The 21,022-nt window shown below is 38.1% G+C and overlaps 8 non-coding genes across 8 annotated transcripts; all 8 read right to left on the bottom strand.

Annotated features, from left to right (window-relative positions):
* Positions 1–67: 67 nt before the first annotated feature.
* TRNAT-AGU (transfer RNA threonine (anticodon AGU)) lies at positions 68–141 on the bottom strand. Its single transcript has one exon. It is a non-coding gene; the product is annotated as a tRNA-Thr (tRNA).
* Positions 142–1,626: 1,485 nt separating this feature from the next.
* TRNAT-AGU (transfer RNA threonine (anticodon AGU)) lies at positions 1,627–1,700 on the bottom strand. Its single transcript has one exon. It is a non-coding gene; the product is annotated as a tRNA-Thr (tRNA).
* A 1,485-nt stretch (positions 1,701–3,185) lies between these two features.
* On the bottom strand, positions 3,186–3,259 carry TRNAT-AGU (transfer RNA threonine (anticodon AGU)). Its single transcript has one exon. It is a non-coding gene; the product is annotated as a tRNA-Thr (tRNA).
* Positions 3,260–4,746: 1,487 nt separating this feature from the next.
* Positions 4,747–4,820, bottom strand: TRNAT-AGU (transfer RNA threonine (anticodon AGU)). The gene has a single exon. It is a non-coding gene; the product is annotated as a tRNA-Thr (tRNA).
* A 1,487-nt stretch (positions 4,821–6,307) lies between these two features.
* Positions 6,308–6,381, bottom strand: TRNAT-AGU (transfer RNA threonine (anticodon AGU)). The gene has a single exon. It is a non-coding gene; the product is annotated as a tRNA-Thr (tRNA).
* Positions 6,382–7,868: 1,487 nt separating this feature from the next.
* TRNAT-AGU (transfer RNA threonine (anticodon AGU)) lies at positions 7,869–7,942 on the bottom strand. The gene has a single exon. It is a non-coding gene; the product is annotated as a tRNA-Thr (tRNA).
* Positions 7,943–9,429: 1,487 nt separating this feature from the next.
* On the bottom strand, positions 9,430–9,503 carry TRNAT-AGU (transfer RNA threonine (anticodon AGU)). Its single transcript has one exon. It is a non-coding gene; the product is annotated as a tRNA-Thr (tRNA).
* Positions 9,504–10,989: 1,486 nt separating this feature from the next.
* On the bottom strand, positions 10,990–11,063 carry TRNAT-AGU (transfer RNA threonine (anticodon AGU)). The gene has a single exon. It is a non-coding gene; the product is annotated as a tRNA-Thr (tRNA).
* Between the last annotated feature and the right edge of the window lie 9,959 nt (positions 11,064–21,022).

Here is a 21,022-nt window from a genome sequence, read left to right as displayed (position 1 = left end):
CATCATATACTTTAGTTATGTAAACTTAAATAATAAACAAGTGAATAAACTAAAGCAACAAATAGCAAGGCACTGCTGAGATTTGAACTCAGGATCTCCTGTTTACTAGACAGGCGCTTTAACCAACTAAGCCACAGCACCAAAGCACTTTTCTTCTCACGGTGTCCTACCACACAGCTCAGTTCAGAGCAAAAGACTGATCTCATATTTTAGGCTAGCCCCTTAGGTGTAGTTGCCAGAAGTCTTAACAGACAGGGTACATAAGTTGTGATGGCCGAGTGGTTAAGGCGTTGGATTTGAAATCCAATGGGGTCTCCCTGCACATGATCAAGTCCTGTTCACAACGTTCTATTTTAAGAAGAGAACTTCCAGAAACATATTAAAGTTTGTCACATATAGAAAGAGTTATTTTAATTCCATCCTCTTTGTCACTGATTAATTACATTAATAATAGTGGTTCCAGCTGTGCCCCTGGCTTACAGCTCTGAAAAGCGAGCAATATTTAGAGTATAAATCACTATAACTACAGCATCCCATTTGTCCAGACTTTTATTTTTCTCTTGATAAATACAAATCAGGTTGGTTGGACAACTTCTGCCCTTAGTAAATCTCTGCTTGCTGTCAATTATAATACTATTTTCTGTTACATACTCCTGTATATAGTCCCTTAAATGGACTCTGTCACCAGTTTATCAATTCCCAATTTCCTAACTAGCCTAATAGGTGCTGTGATGCTGATAACTACAGTGTGATTTGTTGTTTTTTGTTTTAAAAACGTTTATTTGCAAAGTTATGAGCATTTATTTATATATACTAATGTAGCTCTAATAGCCAAATAGGAGATGACTCCTTTTTACACTGGGCAGCTAATGTTTTCTGTATGACGCTGTCCAATCAGCATACAACTTCTCCCCCTTCCCTGTCCAGCAACACAGTGTGATCATATAGTACACTGCGTCCATTCCCGACTGTGTTTCAACAGGTGATATCTTCGGTTCTGTCACAGCTAGAACTGTGATTTTGGTGTCATATGAAAGAGTAGAATCCAGTCTTTCAAATGCCACCAAATCTGTTTTTTTAGGTGGCCCACAGCCCGAGATATGGCTGTTTGAATTGATCCCCCTTCCCTGTAGCTTGAGTTTCACAATGTGTGTGAAGCAGCTTCATGCTGATAGGACAGCATCAGATGCTGAGAGTCAGCTCCACCTCAGGAGAATTGCTGCTGTTACCTCCCAGATGTCTAATAAAGGCTAAATTACATATTTAGAAAATGCTCATAACTTTGCAAATAATAAACATTTTTTTACTACAAATCACCCTGTAGTTATCAGCAGCAAAGCACCTATTAGACTAGTTAGGAGTTAGGGACCTGATAAACTGGTAACAGAGTCCCTTTAAGAGCTCTTCAAAAGTTTTTCCCACAATGGATGTTAAGCTTACTGGTCTATAATTACTTTGTATTGAACTTACTACTTATAGAAAACTCAATGACATTCATGGGGTCTCTGTCACCAATGAAAAACCCGATAGATTTTTAATCGCCTATAAAGAATTTGATTCATCATATACTTTAGTTATGTAAACTTAAATAATAAACAAGTGAATAAACTAAAGCAACAAATAGCAAGGCACTGCTGAGATTTGAACTCAGGATCTCCTGTTTACTAGACAGGCGCTTTAACCAACTAAGCCACAGCACCAAAGCACTTTTCTTCTCACGGTGTCCTACCACACAGCTCAGTTCAGAGCAAAAGACTGATCTCATATTTTAGGCTAGCCCCTTAGGTGTAGTTGCCAGAAGTCTTAACAGACAGGGTACATAAGTTGTGATGGCCGAGTGGTTAAGGCGTTGGATTTGAAATCCAATGGGGTCTCCCTGCACATGATCAAGTCCTGTTCACAACGTTCTATTTTAAGAAGAGAACTTCCAGAAACATATTAAAGTTTGTCACATATAGAAAGAGTTATTTTAATTCCATCCTCTTTGTCACTGATTAATTACATTAATAATAGTGGTTCCAGCTGTGCCCCTGGCTTACAGCTCTGAAAAGCGAGCAATATTTAGAGTATAAATCACTATAACTACAGCATCCCATTTGTCCAGACTTTTATTTTTCTCTTGATAAATACAAATCAGGTTGGTTGGACAACTTCTGCCCTTAGTAAATCTCTGCTTGCTGTCAATTATAATACTATTTTCTGTTACATACTCCTGTATATAGTCCCTTAAATGGACTCTGTCACCAGTTTATCAATTCCCAATTTCCTAACTAGCCTAATAGGTGCTGTGATGCTGATAACTACAGTGTGATTTGTTGTTTTTTGTTTTAAAAACGTTTATTTGCAAAGTTATGAGCATTTATTTATATATACTAATGTAGCTCTAATAGCCAAATAGGAGATGACTCCTTTTTACACTGGGCAGCTAATGTTTTCTGTATGACGCTGTCCAATCAGCATACAACTTCTCCCCCTTCCCTGTCCAGCAACACAGTGTGATCATATAGTACACTGCGTCCATTCCCGACTGTGTTTCAACAGGTGATATCTTCGGTTCTGTCACAGCTAGAACTGTGATTTTGGTGTCATATGAAAGAGTAGAATCCAGTCTTTCAAATGCCACCAAATCTGCTTTTTTAGGTGGCCCACAGCCCGAGATATGGCTGTTTGAATTGATCCCCCTTCCCTGTAGCTTGAGTTTCACAATGTGTGTGAAGCAGCTTCATGCTGATAGGACAGCATCAGATGCTGAGAGTCAGCTCCACCTCAGGAGAATTGCTGCTGTTACCTCCCAGATGTCTAATAAAGGCTAAATTACATATTTAGAAAATGCTCATAACTTTGCAAATAATAAACATTTTTTTACTACAAATCACCCTGTAGTTATCAGCAGCAAAGCACCTATTAGACTAGTTAGGAGTTAGGGACCTGATAAACTGGTAACAGAGTCCCTTTAAGAGCTCTTCAAAAGTTTTTCCCACAATGGATGTTAAGCTTACTGGTCTATAATTACTTTGTATTGAACTTACTACTTATAGAATACTCAATGACATTCATGGGGTCTCTGTCACCAATGAAAAACCCGATAGATTTTTAATCGCCTATAAAGAATTTGATTCATCATATACTTTAGTTATGTAAACTTAAATAATAAACAAGTGAATAAACTAAAGCAACAAATAGCAAGGCACTGCTGAGATTTGAACTCAGGATCTCCTGTTTACTAGACAGGCGCTTTAACCAACTAAGCCACAGCACCAAAGCACTTTTCTTCTCACGGTGTCCTACCACACATCTCAGTTCAGAGCAAAAGACTGATCTCATATTTTAGGCTAGCCCCTTAGGTGTAGTTGCCAGAAGTCTTAACAGACAGGGTACATAAGTTGTGATGGCCGAGTGGTTAAGGCGTTGGATTTGAAATCCAATGGGGTCTCCCTGCACGTGATCAAGTCCTGTTCACAACGTTCTATTTTAAGAAGAGAACTTCCAGAAACATATTAAAGTTTGTCACATATAGAAAGAGTTATTTTAATTCCATCCTCTTTGTCACTGATTAATTACATTAATAATAGTGGTTCCAGCTGTGCCCCTGGCTTACAGCTCTGAAAAGCGAGCAATATTTAGAGTATAAATCACTATAACTACAGCATCCCATTTGTCCAGACTTTTATTTTTCTCTTGATAAATACAAATCAGGTTGGTTGGACAACTTCGGCCCTTAGTAAATCTCTGCTTGCTGTCAATTATAATACTATTTTCTGTTACATACTCCTGTATATAGTCCCTTAAATGGACTCTGTCACCAGTTTATCAATTCCCAATTTCCTAACTAGCCTAATAGGCGCTCTGATGCTGATAACTACAGTGTGATTTGTTGTTTTTTTGTTTTAAAAACGTTTATTTGCAAAGTTATGAGCATTTATTTATATATACTAATGTAGCTCTAATAGCCAAATAGGAGATGACTCCTTTTTACTCTGGGCAGCTAATGTTTTCTGTATGATGCTGTCCAATCAGCATACAACTTCTCCCCCTTCCCTGTCCAGCAACACAGTGTGATCATATAGTACACTGCGTCCATTCCCGACTATGTTTTCAACAGGTGATATCTTCGGTTCTGTCACAGCTAGAACTGTGATTTTGGTGTCATATGAAAGAGTAGAATCCAGTCTTTCAAATGCCACCAAATCTGCTTTTTTAGGTGGCCCACAGCCCGAGATATGGCTGTTTGAATTGATCCCCCTTCCCTGTAGCTTGAGTTTCACAATGTGTGTGAAGCAGCTTCATGCTGATAGGACAGCATCAGATGCTGAGAGTCAGCTCCACCTCAGGAGAATTGCTGCTGTTACCTCCCAGATGTCTAATAAAGGCTAAATTACATATTTAGAAAATGCTCATAACTTTGCAAATAATAAACATTTTTTTACTACAAATCACCCTGTAGTTATCAGCAGCAAAGCACCTATTAGACTAGTTAGGAGTTAGGGACCTGATATACTGGTAACAGAGTCCCTTTAAGAGCTCTTCAAAAGTTTTTCCCACAATGGATGTTAAGCTTACTGGTCTATAATTACTTTGTATTGAACTTACTACTTATAGAAAACTCAATGACATTCATGGGGTCTCTGTCACCAATGAAAAACCCGATAGATTTTTAATCGCCTATAAAGAATTTGATTCATCATATACTTTAGTTATGTAAACTTAAATAATAAACAAGTGAATAAACTAAAGCAACAAATAGCAAGGCACTGCTGAGATTTGAACTCAGGATCTCCTGTTTACTAGACAGGCGCTTTAACCAACTAAGCCACAGCACCAAAGCACTTTTCTTCTCACGGTGTCCTACCACACAGCTCAGTTCAGAGCAAAAGACTGATCTCATATTTTAGGCTAGCCCCTTAGGTGTAGTTGCCAGAAGTCTTAACAGACAGGGTACATAAGTTGTGATGGCCGAGTGGTTAAGGCGTTGGATTTGAAATCCAATGGGGTCTCCCTGCACATGATCAAGTCCTGTTCACAACGTTCTATTTTAAGAAGAGAACTTCCAGAAACATATTAAAGTTTGTCACATATAGAAAGAGTTATTTTAATTCCATCCTCTTTGTCACTGATTAATTACATTAATAATAGTGGTTCCAGCTGTGCCCCTGGCTTACAGCTCTGAAAAGCGAGCAATATTTAGAGTATAAATCACTATAACTACAGCATCCCATTTGTCCAGACTTTTATTTTTCTCTTGATAAATACAAATCAGGTTGGTTGGACAACTTCTGCCCTTAGTAAATCTCTGCTTGCTGTCAATTATAATACTATTTTCTGTTACATACTCCTGTATATAGTCCCTTAAATGGACTCTGTCACCAGTTTATCAATTCCCAATTTCCTAACTAGCCTAATAGGCGCTCTGATGCTGATAACTACAGTGTGATTTGTTGTTTTTTTGTTTTAAAAACGTTTATTTGCAAAGTTATGAGCATTTATTTATATATACTAATGTAGCTCTAATAGCCAAATAGGAGATGACTCCTTTTTACTCTGGGCAGCTAATGTTTTCTGTATGATGCTGTCCAATCAGCATACAACTTCTCCCCCTTCCCTGTCCAGCAACACAGTGTGATCATATAGTACACTGCGTCCATTCCCGACTATGTTTTCAACAGGTGATATCTTCGGTTCTGTCACAGCTAGAACTGTGATTTTGGTGTCATATGAAAGAGTAGAGTCCAGTCTTTCAAATGCCACCAAATCTGCTTTTTTAGGTGGCCCACAGCCCGAGATATGGCTGTTTGAATTGATCCCCCTTCCCTGTAGCTTGAGTTTCACAATGTGTGTGAAGCAGCTTCATGCTGATAGGACAGCATCAGATGCTGAGAGTCAGCTCCACCTCAGGAGAATTGCTGCTGTTACCTCCCAGATGTCTAATAAAGGCTAAATTACATATTTAGAAAATGCTCATAACTTTGCAAATAATAAACATTTTTTTACTACAAATCACCCTGTAGTTATCAGCAGCAAAGCACCTATTAGACTAGTTAGGAGTTAGGGACCTGATATACTGGTAACAGAGTCCCTTTAAGAGCTCTTCAAAAGTTTTTCCCACAATGGATGTTAAGCTTACTGGTCTATAATTACTTTGTATTGAACTTACTACTTATAGAAAACTCAATGACATTCATGGGGTCTCTGTCACCAATGAAAAACCCGATAGATTTTTAATCGCCTATAAAGAATTTGATTCATCATATACTTTAGTTATGTAAACTTAAATAATAAACAAGTGAATAAACTAAAGCAACAAATAGCAAGGCACTGCTGAGATTTGAACTCAGGATCTCCTGTTTACTAGACAGGCGCTTTAACCAACTAAGCCACAGCACCAAAGCACTTTTCTTCTCACGGTGTCCTACCACACAGCTCAGTTCAGAGCAAAAGACTGATCTCATATTTTAGGCTAGCCCCTTAGGTGTAGTTGCCAGAAGTCTTAACAGACAGGGTACATAAGTTGTGATGGCCGAGTGGTTAAGGCGTTGGATTTGAAATCCAATGGGGTCTCCCTGCACATGATCAAGTCCTGTTCACAACGTTCTATTTTAAGAAGAGAACTTCCAGAAACATATTAAAGTTTGTCACATATAGAAAGAGTTATTTTAATTCCATCCTCTTTGTCACTGATTAATTACATTAATAATAGTGGTTCCAGCTGTGCCCCTGGCTTACAGCTCTGAAAAGCGAGCAATATTTAGAGTATAAATCACTATAACTACAGCATCCCATTTGTCCAGACTTTTATTTTTCTCTTGATAAATACAAATCAGGTTGGTTGGACAACTTCTGCCCTTAGTAAATCTCTGCTTGCTGTCAATTATAATACTATTTTCTGTTACATACTCCTGTATATAGTCCCTTAAATGGACTCTGTCACCAGTTTATCAATTCCCAATTTCCTAACTAGCCTAATAGGCGCTCTGATGCTGATAACTACAGTGTGATTTGTTGTTTTTTTGTTTTAAAAACGTTTATTTGCAAAGTTATGAGCATTTATTTATATATACTAATGTAGCTCTAATAGCCAAATAGGAGATGACTCCTTTTTACTCTGGGCAGCTAATGTTTTCTGTATGATGCTGTCCAATCAGCATACAACTTCTCCCCCTTCCCTGTCCAGCAACACAGTGTGATCATATAGTACACTGCGTCCATTCCCGACTGTGTTTTCAACAGGTGATATCTTCGGTTCTGTCACAGCTAGAACTGTGATTTTGGTGTCATATGAAAGAGTAGAATCCAGTCTTTCAAATGCCACCAAATCTGCTTTTTTAGGTGGCCCACAGCCCGAGATATGGCTGTTTGAATTGATCCCCCTTCCCTGTAGCTTGAGTTTCACAATGTGTGTGAAGCAGCTTCATGCTGATAGGACAGCATCAGATGCTGAGAGTCAGCTCCACCTCAGGAGAATTGCTGCTGTTACCTCCCAGATGTCTAATAAAGGCTAAATTACATATTTAGAAAATGCTCATAACTTTGCAAATAATAAACATTTTTTTACTACAAATCACCCTGTAGTTATCAGCAGCAAAGCACCTATTAGACTAGTTAGGAGTTAGGGACCTGATATACTGGTAACAGAGTCCCTTTAAGAGCTCTTCAAAAGTTTTTCCCACAATGGATGTTAAGCTTACTGGTCTATAATTACTTTGTATTGAACTTACTACTTATAGAAAACTCAATGACATTCATGGGGTCTCTGTCACCAATGAAAAACCCGATAGATTTTTAATCGCCTATAAAGAATTTGATTCATCATATACTTTAGTTATGTAAACTTAAATAATAAACAAGTGAATAAACTAAAGCAACAAATAGCAAGGCACTGCTGAGATTTGAACTCAGGATCTCCTGTTTACTAGACAGGCGCTTTAACCAACTAAGCCACAGCACCAAAGCACTTTTCTTCTCACGGTGTCCTACCACACAGCTCAGTTCAGAGCAAAAGACTGATCTCATATTTTAGGCTAGCCCCTTAGGTGTAGTTGCCAGAAGTCTTAACAGACAGGGTACATAAGTTGTGATGGCCGAGTGGTTAAGGCGTTGGATTTGAAATCCAATGGGGTCTCCCTGCACATGATCAAGTCCTGTTCACAACGTTCTATTTTAAGAAGAGAACTTCCAGAAACATATTAAAGTTTGTCACATATAGAAAGAGTTATTTTAATTCCATCCTCTTTGTCACTGATTAATTACATTAATAATAGTGGTTCCAGCTGTGCCCCTGGCTTACAGCTCTGAAAAGCGAGCAATATTTAGAGTATAAATCACTATAACTACAGCATCCCATTTGTCCAGACTTTTATTTTTCTCTTGATAAATACAAATCAGGTTGGTTGGACAACTTCTGCCCTTAGTAAATCTCTGCTTGCTGTCAATTATAATACTATTTTCTGTTACATACTCCTGTATATAGTCCCTTAAATGGACTCTGTCACCAGTTTATCAATTCCCAATTTCCTAACTAGCCTAATAGGCGCTCTGATGCTGATAACTACAGTGTGATTTGTTGTTTTTTTGTTTTAAAAACGTTTATTTGCAAAGTTATGAGCATTTATTTATATATACTAATGTAGCTCTAATAGCCAAATAGGAGATGACTCCTTTTTACTCTGGGCAGCTAATGTTTTCTGTATGATGCTGTCCAATCAGCATACAACTTCTCCCCCTTCCCTGTCCAGCAACACAGTGTGATCATATAGTACACTGCGTCCATTCCCGACTGTGTTTTCAACAGGTGATATCTTCGGTTCTGTCACAGCTAGAACTGTGATTTTGGTGTCATATGAAAGAGTAGAATCCAGTCTTTCAAATGCCACCAAATCTGCTTTTTTAGGTGGCCCACAGCCCGAGATATGGCTGTTTGAATTGATCCCCCTTCCCTGTAGCTTGAGTTTCACAATGTGTGTGAAGCAGCTTCATGCTGATAGGACAGCATCAGATGCTGAGAGTCAGCTCCACCTCAGGAGAATTGCTGCTGTTACCTCCCAGATGTCTAATAAAGGCTAAATTACATATTTAGAAAATGCTCATAACTTTGCAAATAATAAACATTTTTTTACTACAAATCACCCTGTAGTTATCAGCAGCAAAGCACCTATTAGACTAGTTAGGAGTTAGGGACCTGATATACTGGTAACAGAGTCCCTTTAAGAGCTCTTCAAAAGTTTTTCCCACAATGGATGTTAAGCTTACTGGTCTATAATTACTTTGTATTGAACTTACTACTTATAGAAAACTCAATGACATTCATGGGGTCTCTGTCACCAATGAAAAACCCGATAGATTTTTAATCGCCTATAAAGAATTTGATTCATCATATACTTTAGTTATGTAAACTTAAATAATAAACAAGTGAATAAACTAAAGCAACAAATAGCAAGGCACTGCTGAGATTTGAACTCAGGATCTCCTGTTTACTAGACAGGCGCTTTAACCAACTAAGCCACAGCACCAAAGCACTTTTCTTCTCACGGTGTCCTACCACACAGCTCAGTTCAGAGCAAAAGACTGATCTCATATTTTAGGCTAGCCCCTTAGGTGTAGTTGCCAGAAGTCTTAACAGACAGGGTACATAAGTTGTGATGGCCGAGTGGTTAAGGCGTTGGATTTGAAATCCAATGGGGTCTCCCTGCACATGATCAAGTCCTGTTCACAACGTTCTATTTTAAGAAGAGAACTTCCAGAAACATATTAAAGTTTGTCACATATAGAAAGAGTTATTTTAATTCCATCCTCTTTGTCACTGATTAATTACATTAATAATAGTGGTTCCAGCTGTGCCCCTGGCTTACAGCTCTGAAAAGCGAGCAATATTTAGAGTATAAATCACTATAACTACAGCATCCCATTTGTCCAGACTTTTATTTTTCTCTTGATAAATACAAATCAGGTTGGTTGGACAACTTCTGCCCTTAGTAAATCTCTGCTTGCTGTCAATTATAATACTATTTTCTGTTACATACTCCTGTATATAGTCCCTTAAATGGACTCTGTCACCAGTTTATCAATTCCCAATTTCCTAACTAGCCTAATAGGCGCTCTGATGCTGATAACTACAGTGTGATTTGTTGTTTTTTGTTTTAAAAACGTTTATTTGCAAAGTTATGAGCATTTATTTATATATACTAATGTAGCTCTAATAGCCAAATAGGAGATGACTCCTTTTTACTCTGGGCAGCTAAAGTTTTCTGTATGACGCTGTCCAATCAGCATACAACTTCTCCCCCTTCCCTATCCAGCAACACAGTGTGATAATATAGTACACTGCGTCCATTCCCGACTGTGTTTTCAACAGGTGATATCTTCGGTTCTGTCACAGCTAGAACTGTGATTTTGGTGTCATATGAAAGAGTAGAATCCAGTCTTTCAAATGCCACCAAATCTGCTTTTTTAGGTGGCCCACAGCCCGAGATATGGCTGTTTGAATTGATCCCCCTTCCCTGTAGCTTGAGTTTCACAATGTGTGTGAAGCAGCTTCATGCTGATAGGACAGCATCAGATGCTGAGAGTCAGCTCCACCTCAGGAGAATTGCTGCTGTTACCTCCCAGATGTCTAATAAAGGCTAAATTACATATTTAGAAAATGCTCATAACTTTGCAAATAATAAACATTTTTTTACTACAAATCACCCTGTAGTTATCAGCAGCAAAGCACCTATTAGACTAGTTAGGAGTTAGGGACCTGATATACTGGTAACAGAGTCCCTTTAAGAGCTCTTCAAAAGTTTTTCCCACAATGGATGTTAAGCTTACTGGTCTATAATTACTTTGTATTGAACTTACTACTTATAGAAAACTCAATGACATTCATGGGGTCTCTGTCACCAATGAAAAACCCGATAGATTTTTAATCGCCTATAAAGAATTTGATTCATCATATACTTTAGTTATGTAAACTTAAATAATAAACAAGTGAATAAACTAAAGCAACAAATAGCAAGGCACTGCTGAGATTTGAACTCAGGATCTCCTGTTTACTAGACAGGCGCTTTAACCAACTAAGCCACAGCACCAAAGCACTTTTCTTCTCACGGTGTCCTACCACACAGCTCAGTTCAGAGCAAAAGACTGATCTCATATTTTAGGCTAGCCCCTTAGGTGTAGTTGCCAGAAGTCTTAACAGACAGGGTACATAAGTTGTGATGGCCGAGTGGTTAAGGCGTTGGATTTGAAATCCAATGGGGTCTCCCTGCACATGATCAAGTCCTGTTCACAACGTTCTATTTTAAGAAGAGAACTTCCAGAAACATATTAAAGTTTGTCACATATAGAAAGAGTTATTTTAATTCCATCCTCTTTGTCACTGATTAATTACATTAATAATAGTGGTTCCAGCTGTGCCCCTGGCTTACAGCTCTGAAAAGCGAGCAATATTTAGAGTATAAATCACTATAACTACAGCATCCCATTTGTCCAGACTTTTATTTTTCTCTTGATAAATACAAATCAGGTTGGTTGGACAACTTCTGCCCTTAGTAAATCTCTGCTTGCTGTCAATTATAATACTATTTTCTGTTACATACTCCTGTATATAGTCCCTTAAATGGACTCTGTCACCAGTTTATCAATTCCCAATTTCCTAACTAGCCTAATAGGCGCTCTGATGCTGATAACTACAGTGTGATTTGTTGTTTTTTGTTTTAAAAACGTTTATTTGCAAAGTTATGAGCATTTATTTATATATACTAATGTAGCTCTAATAGCCAAATAGGAGATGACTCCTTTTTACTCTGGGCAGCTAAAGTTTTCTGTATGACGCTGTCCAATCAGCATACAACTTCTCCCCCTTCCCTATCCAGCAACACAGTGTGATAATATAGTACACTGCGTCCATTCCCGACTGTGTTTTCAACAGGTGATATCTTCGGTTCTGTCACAGCTAGAACTGTGATTTTGGTGTCATATGAAAGAGTAGAATCCAGTCTTTCAAATGCCACCAAATCTGCTTTTTTAGGTGGCCCACAGCCCGAGATATGGCTGTTTGAATTGATCCCCCTTCCCTGTAGCTTGAGTTTCACAATGTGTGTGAAGCAGCTTCATGCTGATAGGACAGCATCAGATGCTGAGAGTCAGCTCCACCTCAGGAGAATTGCTGCTGTTACCTCCCAGATGTCTAATAAAGGCTAAATTACATATTTAGAAAATGCTCATAACTTTGCAAATAATAAACATTTTTTTACTACAAATCACCCTGTAGTTATCAGCAGCAAAGCACCTATTAGACTAGTTAGGAGTTAGGGACCTGATATACTGGTAACAGAGTCCCTTTAAGAGCTCTTCAAAAGTTTTTCCCACAATGGATGTTAAGCTTACTGGTCTATAATTACTTTGTATTGAACTTACTACTTATAGAAAACTCAATGACATTCATGGGGTCTCTGTCACCAATGAAAAACCCGATAGATTTTTAATCGCCTATAAAGAATTTGATTCATCATATACTTTAGTTATGTAAACTTAAATAATAAACAAGTGAATAAACTAAAGCAACAAATAGCAAGGCACTGCTGAGATTTGAACTCAGGCGCTTTAACCAACTAAGCCACAGCACCAAAGCACTTTTCTTCTCACGGTGTCCTACCACACAGCTCAGTTCAGAGCAAAAGACTGATCTCATATTTTAGGCTAGCCCCTTAGGTGTAGTTGCCAGAAGTCTTAACAGACAGGGTACATAAGTTAATAAAGAGAGACACCTCCAGCTCACCTTCGTTGCAGATGTAGTTCTAGGGATAGTCGTGCACGGATCTTTGTGTCGGCACACAGTAGACAAGACCAGAGAAGATGGGGTTTGGATCCAGCACAGACGATTCAATAAAATGGAGGAAGTTTTTCCAAGTTTAATGGGCCAATATTTTGGCTAGTTAAAATCAGGAGTAAAGAGCACAGCGTGACATCCTGATAGTGTAGGGAAAAAAAGGTGATAATGGTTGATAAGAAGCCTACGCGTTTCAGACGCTGCGAGCGTCCTTAATCATGGCTGAAGCTAGCTAACTCAGATGGATGTGTGCCATATATACTCTGTTACACAGGTGTTTATCGGTAGCGCTAATTGGAGTCTGCGTGTGTTCACACACTTTCAGTGTGTTTCCGTGATTAACAGAATATGTTTGTATAATTTAGGGTATGTCTTGAAAAAGGATCAGATATGGTACGGGCGTATTAGAAGTATCTATGTTTGTGCATTAGTTCAGAAATAATTTATTCTACAGTGGTCATGTTCATTGATCACTGTATTGAGACACTTCCGGTTAGATGTGTCATTCTTTTTTATGCTTGCGTTCCATGAGGCATGGTAACGGTGAACCGCAAGACCGGAAGTGTCTCCCCCAGCGTTGGAAACCGGACAGGAACAACACAGATCGATCGTAAGTATAAGACCTGTTTGTTAAATGCTAACTATGTATATAGAATGAACTGTATTGTATTTGTGCCCAAATAATTAGTTAATCCTATTTAAATTAGTTTATACATATGTGTATTTAGATGAAAGTTTGACCGCAACGCAGACAGAAATCTAGCACAACATACTTCTGGATGGATGGGGTCTACGAGAGACATTTAACCCTCTTGTGCTTAGTGATCAGCTGCTGAGTATAGTTATGAAGGATGAAAAAATGTAGTAAAAACAACAACTCTGGAATATTGGAATGGATGAAAACAAAAGGAAATGTAAGAGTGGCAGAAATTAAATAAATAATCTTATATTAAACTAGGTGACTTTAAAAGATGTTGCCGTGTAATAAACATATGACATACACTCAACATCATTAAAACCGTGTACGCACTTTGACAAGGAAAGAAAGGTTTGTTTTTATATAAACGCTCAGTAAAGTATACCTGATTATGGCTAGTTTGTTGCATCCGGATGACTCGTACCCACCAGTTAATTATTAGTTTAGTCACTCAGGACGGAATATATATTTATAAGTTTAATATTTATTCATTATTTATTTTTTATTTTTTATTTTTTATTTTTTAGAGGGCAGGGTAAGCACTTATGGCCTTGAAACATAGGCCTGGTCTGTCTTGGTTTTTAGACATCACGCTATAGATGAAAAAGAACTTGATCATGCAACAATTGTTACTATTTTGATTTTATTACTGGTGATTTTACTTTGTAGTATAAATGTTATATGCCTGGCATACTACAATTGTATGTATTTGTACGGTGAGGATTTGAATCACATATTGTGTTTTAGTAATGGAAGTTTAGATCATGTCTTATATTGAGGCCATTAGGGGACCGTGTGTTCAATTTGAAAATCCAGTGGGCTTCACGTTGGTAGATTTTGTATTGTAGGTCCCCCCCTCTTTTGGGTAGGTGGACTTTTTCTATCGCTTGACATTGGAAAAAATTGGTTGTCCTATTGTGTTGATAAATAAAATGCTTAGCTGCGTTTGACACATTTACAATATTGGAGTTGCGAATATAACTTAGGTGTTCCAGTATTCGAATTTTCAATTTCCTGCTAGTGCAGCCCACATATTTTAGTTTGCATTGCGTACATTCTATGGTGTAAATGACTGCACTTGTGTTGCAATTAATGTAGTTTTGTACCACGAATGTCAAAGTGTTATCAGCATTAGAAAAGTTTTTACTTGGATGCGCATATGTACACGTTTTGCATGGGTGTTGCCCGCATTTAAAGAAACCCTTATTTTCTAGCCATGTGGATTTGGAGTTATTAGATGAAAATAATGACGGAGAGAGTGAGCTACCGAGAGAAGGAGCCTTGCGAGCAACGATTCTGACCCCATCTTGGAGAATGGAGCGTAGGCTATCATCTTCAAATAACACTGGTAAATATCTGTGTATTATCTTTTTGATTTCAGAAAATTGGTTACTTTGTTGTAGTATTAATGTAGGTATCTGATGTTTAAGTTCATTCCCCTTCATATTCTCTTTGTCATAATTCAGAAGATCTTTTCTTGCTATTTTAGTTGTGATATTGGTGGCTCTATTAAGAGACCAACTCGGATAACCTCGTTTTTGTAACCTGGAGCATATTTGTTTCTGTTCTGTATTGAATTGTTCATTAGAACTGCAATTCCTTCTTGCCCGGTACATTTCTCCTATCGGGATGTTCATGATGGTTTTTTTAGCATGGTTACTCTCTGCATGTAAAATAGTGTTTGCCGAGGTGGGTTTACGATGTGTGCTTGATTCAATAATTTTTCCTTCTATGCCTTTTAGTTCCAAATCTAAAAAGATGATGTCTGATTTGTTGTGGCTATGGGTAAATCTGAGATTATGCACATTGTCGTTTAGATGTTCCAGGAATTTGAGGATTAATTGAGCATCTCCCTTCCAAATAATCAGCAGGTCGTCAATGTATCTCTTATACCATTCAATATGGTGTCCAAATGGGTTGTTAATTGAAAAGATTGTATGTTCCTCCCACCAGGCCATAACTAAGTTGGCTATGGAGGGGGAGAATTTGGCTCCCATGGAGACCCCCTTGAGTTGTAGGTAGAACACTCCATTAAATAGGAAATAATTATGAGTCATGAGGAAGTTTAGCACCTCAAGGATATACATTTGGAACTTTCTCGTGTATGCGCTATTTGCGGCCAGATAATATTCTAAGGCATTGTGTGCAGTTTGGTGAGGGATCGAAGTGTAAAGCGATATTACGTCGCATGTAAGCCATGAGTAATTATTTTTCCAAACTTTGTATTGAAATGATCGCAGGACGTCCCGTGTGTCTCTTAGGAACGCTGGAGTTTGCTGGACTAGTGGCTGTAATAATGTGTCCAGCCATTCGGATAGCCTTTCTAGGATGGAACCAATCCCAGACACAATGGGACGCATGGGCGGGGGTTTTGTAGATTTATGGATTTTGGGAAGGGCGTGGAATATGGGTGTAATAGGCTGTTCTATGTAGATATATTTTAGTTGTTTTTGGCTGATATGCCCATTGTCCAAGCCTTCATTGAGGAGCTGTTTCAATTTCTTTTGGATTGTCTCAATTGGATTATTTTCCAACCTTCTGTACGTTTGGTTATCTGATAAGAGATTCAATATGGATGTTTTATATTCAGATTTATCCATTACAGCTACTCCTCCGCCTTTATCTGCCATTTTTATTATGATCTCTTGGTTATTTTCCAGAGATATTTTTGCGTCTTTAAGTCTTTTAGACAGATTTGATTTGTGCGTGGTCCGGTTGGTTTTATTCCATAAAACCTGAAGTTCTTTTTCTAATAAATTTTGGAAAGTGTCCATAGAGTCAGTCCTTGATTTAGTTGGATAAAAGCGGTTATTGGTTGTAGAGAAATTAGATAATTGATTGATAGTATTATTCTCCTGGTTGATGTTATCCCTCCTAAGACTATCCAAACACGAGATGGTTTGTAATTCCTGAAAAGAAAGAGCCAACATCGATTGGTCAGTATTGTTTGATTGTGGTATAGCTGTATCTGTATTTTCCTTTAGAGTATATATAGAGGCCTCCATGTCTAGACCCAGATTTTTCTGTTCAGTGATTGAAACAGGTAGTATAGAGATATGATTCTCTGGTAAGTTTCCACCATTATTAGATATAAGGTCTGGCAGTATCTCCATATTTGTATCTTGAGAGTCAGACACAAGGAAATGGCGTTTCACAGTAAGATTCCTTATAAATTTATTGATATCAAGGATCGTATGGAAGATGTCAAATTTGTTAGTTGGTGCGAAATTCAGACCCAGAGATAAAACTTCGTTCTGTGCCGGAGTGAGTACGATTGATGATAAGTTAACCACGTTGGGTATTATAGTTGGTATTTCCGTGATCGGAGGTGACGACTCTGGTTTGTTTCCAGCCTTCCTATGTTTCCTGCCGCCCCTCCTTCCTCGTTTTTTGATAGCATGTACTGGTTGGCATCAGATCTTTGTGGGTACTTTGGACGGGCTCCAAAGTTTTCGTCTTCCGAGAATCCCTCAGTAGATTCCGGCTCAGTAGAGCTAAAACTCACTCTGCTCGATGTGGCTCTATATCTATTGTGTCTTTGGTAATTTTGTTTTTTCAGGATTGGTTTCGGTCTTGTACGGTTTTGATCTCTTCTGTTCCAATTGTACACTTGGTTGTTTTGGTAGTCCCTCGTATCTCTTAAGGTTCTAGGATTTCTTTTAAGGATACATAGAAGGCGGTGGGCACGTGAGGTACAAGCCAGTACTGTAATATACGAAAGTAAATAAAGAGAGACACCTCCAGCTCACCTTCGTTGCAGATGTAGTTCTAGGGATAGTCGTGCACGGATCTTTGTGTCGGCACACAGTAGACAAGACCAGAGAAGATGGGGTTTGGATCCAGCACAGACGATTCAATAAAATGGAGGAAGTTTTTCCAAGTTTAATGGGCCAATATTTTGGCTAGTTAAAATCAGGAGTAAAGAGCACAGCGTGACATCCTGATAGTGTAGGGAAAAAAAGGTGATAATGGTTGATAAGAAGCCTACGCGTTTCAGACGCTGCGAGCGTCCTTAATCATGGCTGAAGCTTGCTAACTCAGATGGATGTGTGCCATATATACTCTGTTACACGGGTGTTTATCGGTAGCGCTAATTGGAGTCTGCGTGTGTTCACACACTTTCAGTGTGTTTCCGTGATTAACAGAATATGTTTGTATAATTTAGGGTATGTCTTGAAAAAGGATCAGATATGGTACGGGCGTATTAGAAGTATCTATGTTTGTGCATTAGTTCAGAAATAATTTATTCTACAGTGGTCATGTTCATTGATCACTGTATTGAGACACTTCCGGTTAGATGTGTCATTCTTTTTTATGCTTGCGTTCCATGAGGCATGGTAACGGTGAACCGCAAGACCGGAAGTGTCTCCCCCAGCGTTGGAAACCGGACAGGAACAACACAGATCGATCGTAAGTATAAGACCTGTTTGTTAAATGCTAACTATGTATATAGAATGAACTGTATTGTATTTGCGCCCAAATAATTAGTTAATCCTATTTAAATTAGTTTATACATATGTGTATTTAGATGAAAGTTTGACCGCAACGCAGACAGAAATCTAGCACAACATACTTCTGGATGGATGGGGTCTACGAGAGACATTTAACCCTCTTGTGCTTAGTAGTCAGCTGCTGAGTATAGTTATGAAGGATGAAAAAATGTAGTAAAAACAACAACTCTGGAATATTGGAATGGATGAAAACAAAAGGAAATGTAAGAGTGGCAGAAATTAAATAAATAATCTTATATTAAACTAGGTGACTTTAAAAGATGTTGCCGTGTAATAAACATATGACATACACTCAACATCATTAAAACCGTGTACGCACTTTGACAAGGAAAGAAAGGTTTGTTTTTATATAAACGCTCAGTAAAGTATACCTGATTATGGCTAGTTTGTTGCATCCGGATGACTCGTACCCACCAGTTAATTATTAGTTTAGTCACTCAGGACGGAATATATATTTATAAGTTTAATATTTATTCATTATTTATTTTTTATTTTTTATTTTTTATTTTTTAGAGGGCAGGGTAAGCACTTATGGCCTTGAAACATAGGCCTGGTCTGTCTTGGTTTTTAGACATCACGCTATAGATGAAAAAGAACTTGATCATGCAACAATTGTTACTATTTTGATTTTATTACTGGTGATTTTACTTTGTAGTATAAATGTTATATGCCTGGCATACTACAATTGTATGTATTTGTACGGTGAGGATTTGAATCACATATTGTGTTTTAGTAATGGAAGTTTAGATCATGTCTTATATTGAGGCCATTAGGGGACCGTGTGTTCAATTTGAAAATCCAGTGGGCTTCACGTTGGTAGATTTTGTATTGTAGGTCCCCCCCTCTTTTGGGTAGGTGGACTTTTTCTATCGCTTGACATTGGAAAAAAATTGGTTGTCCTATTGTGTTGATAAATAAAATGCTTAGCTGCGTTTGACACATTTACAATATTGGAGTTGCGAATATAACTTAGGTGTTCCAGTATTCGAATTTTCAATTTCCTGCTAGTGCAGCCCACATATTTTAGTTTGCATTGCGTACATTCTATGGTGTAAATGACTGCACTTGTGTTGCAATTAATGTAGTTTTGTACCACGAATGTCAAAGTGTTATCAGCATTAGAAAAGTTTTTACTTGGATGCGCATATGTACACGTTTTGCATGGGTGTTGCCCGCATTTAAAGAAACCCTTATTTTCTAGCCATGTGGATTTGGAGTTATTAGATGAAAATAATGACGGAGAGAGTGAGCTACCGAGAGAAGGAGCCTTGCGAGCAACGATTCTGACCCCATCTTGGAGAATGGAGCGTAGGCTATCATCTTCAAATAACACTGGTAAATATCTGTGAATTATCTTTTTTATTTCAGAAAATTGGTTACTTTGTTGTAGTATTAATGTAGGTATCTGATGTTTAAGTTCATTCCCCTTCATATTCTCTTTGTCATAATTCAGAAGATCTTTTCTTGCTATTTTAGTTGTGATATTGGTGGCTCTATTAAGAGACCAACTCGGATAACCTCGTTTTTGTAACCTGGAGCATATTTGTTTCTGTTCTGTATTGAATTGTTCATTAGAACTGCAATTCCTTCTTGCCCGGTACATTTCTCCTATCGGGATGTTCATGATGGTTTTTTTAGCATGGTTACTCTCTGCATGTAAAATAGTGTTTGCCGAGGTGGGTTTACGATGTGTGCTTGATTCAATAATTTTTCCTTCTATGCCTTTTAGTTCCAAATCTAAAAAGATGATGTCTGATTTGTTGTGGCTATGGGTAAATCTGAGATTATGCACATTGTCGTTTAGATGTTCCAGGAATTTGAGGATTAATTGAGCATCTCCCTTCCAAATAATCAGCAGGTCGTCAATGTATCTCTTATACCATTCAATATGGTGTCCAAATGGGTTGTTAATTGAAAAGATTGTATGTTCCTCCCACCAGGCCATAACTAAGTTGGCTATGGAGGGGGAGAATTTGGCTCCCATGGAGACCCCCTTGAGTTGTAGGTAGAACACTCCATTAAATAGGAAATAATTATGAGCCATGAGGAAGTTTAGCACCTCAAGGATATACATTTGGAACTTTCTCGTGTATGCGCTATTTGCGGCCAGATAATATTCTAAGGCATTGTGTGCAGTTTGGTGAGGGATCGAAGTGTAAAGCGATATTACGTCGCATGTAAGTCATGAGTAATCATTTTTCCAAACTTTGTATTGAAATGATCGCAGGACGTCCCGTGTGTCTCTTAGGAACGCTGGAGTTTGCTGGACTAGTGGCTGTAATAATGTGTCCAGCCATTCGGATAGCCTTTCTAGGATGGAACCAATCCCAGACACAATGGGACGCATGGGCGGGGGTTTTGTAGATTTATGGATTTTGGGAAGGGCGTGGAATATGGGTGTAATAGGCTGTTCTATGTAGATATATTTTAGTTGTTTTTGGCTGATATGCCCATTGTCCAAGCCTTCATTGAGGAGCTGTTTCAATTTCTTTTGGATTGTCTCAATTGGATTATTTTCCAACCTTCTGTACGTTTGGTTATCTGATAAGAGATTCAATATGGATGTTTTATATTCAGATTTATCCATTACAGCTACTCCTCCGCCTTTATCTGCCATTTTTATTATGATCTCTTGGTTATTTTCCAGAGATATTTTTGCGTCTTTAAGTCTTTTAGACAGATTTGATTTGTGCGTGGTCCGGTTGGTTTTATTCCATAAAACCTGAAGTTCTTTTTCTAATAAATTTTGGAAAGTGTCCATAGAGTCAGTCCTTGATTTAGTTGGATAAAAGCGGTTATTGGTTGTAGAGAAATTAGATAATTGATTGATAGTATTATTCTCCTGGTTGATGTTATCCCTCCTAAGACTATCCAAACACGAGATGGTTTGTAATTCCTGAAAAGAAAGAGCCAACATCGATTGGTCAGTATTGTTTGATTGTGGTATAGCTGTATCTGTATTTTCCTTTAGAGTATATATAGAGGCCTCCATGTCTAGACCCAGATTTT

This window comes from Rhinoderma darwinii (assembly GCF_050947455.1).
Source record: "Rhinoderma darwinii isolate aRhiDar2 chromosome 3 unlocalized genomic scaffold, aRhiDar2.hap1 SUPER_3_unloc_13, whole genome shotgun sequence".
NCBI lineage: Eukaryota > Metazoa > Chordata > Amphibia > Anura > Rhinodermatidae > Rhinoderma > Rhinoderma darwinii.
This window is presented reverse-complemented; position numbering and strand designations above follow the sequence as displayed.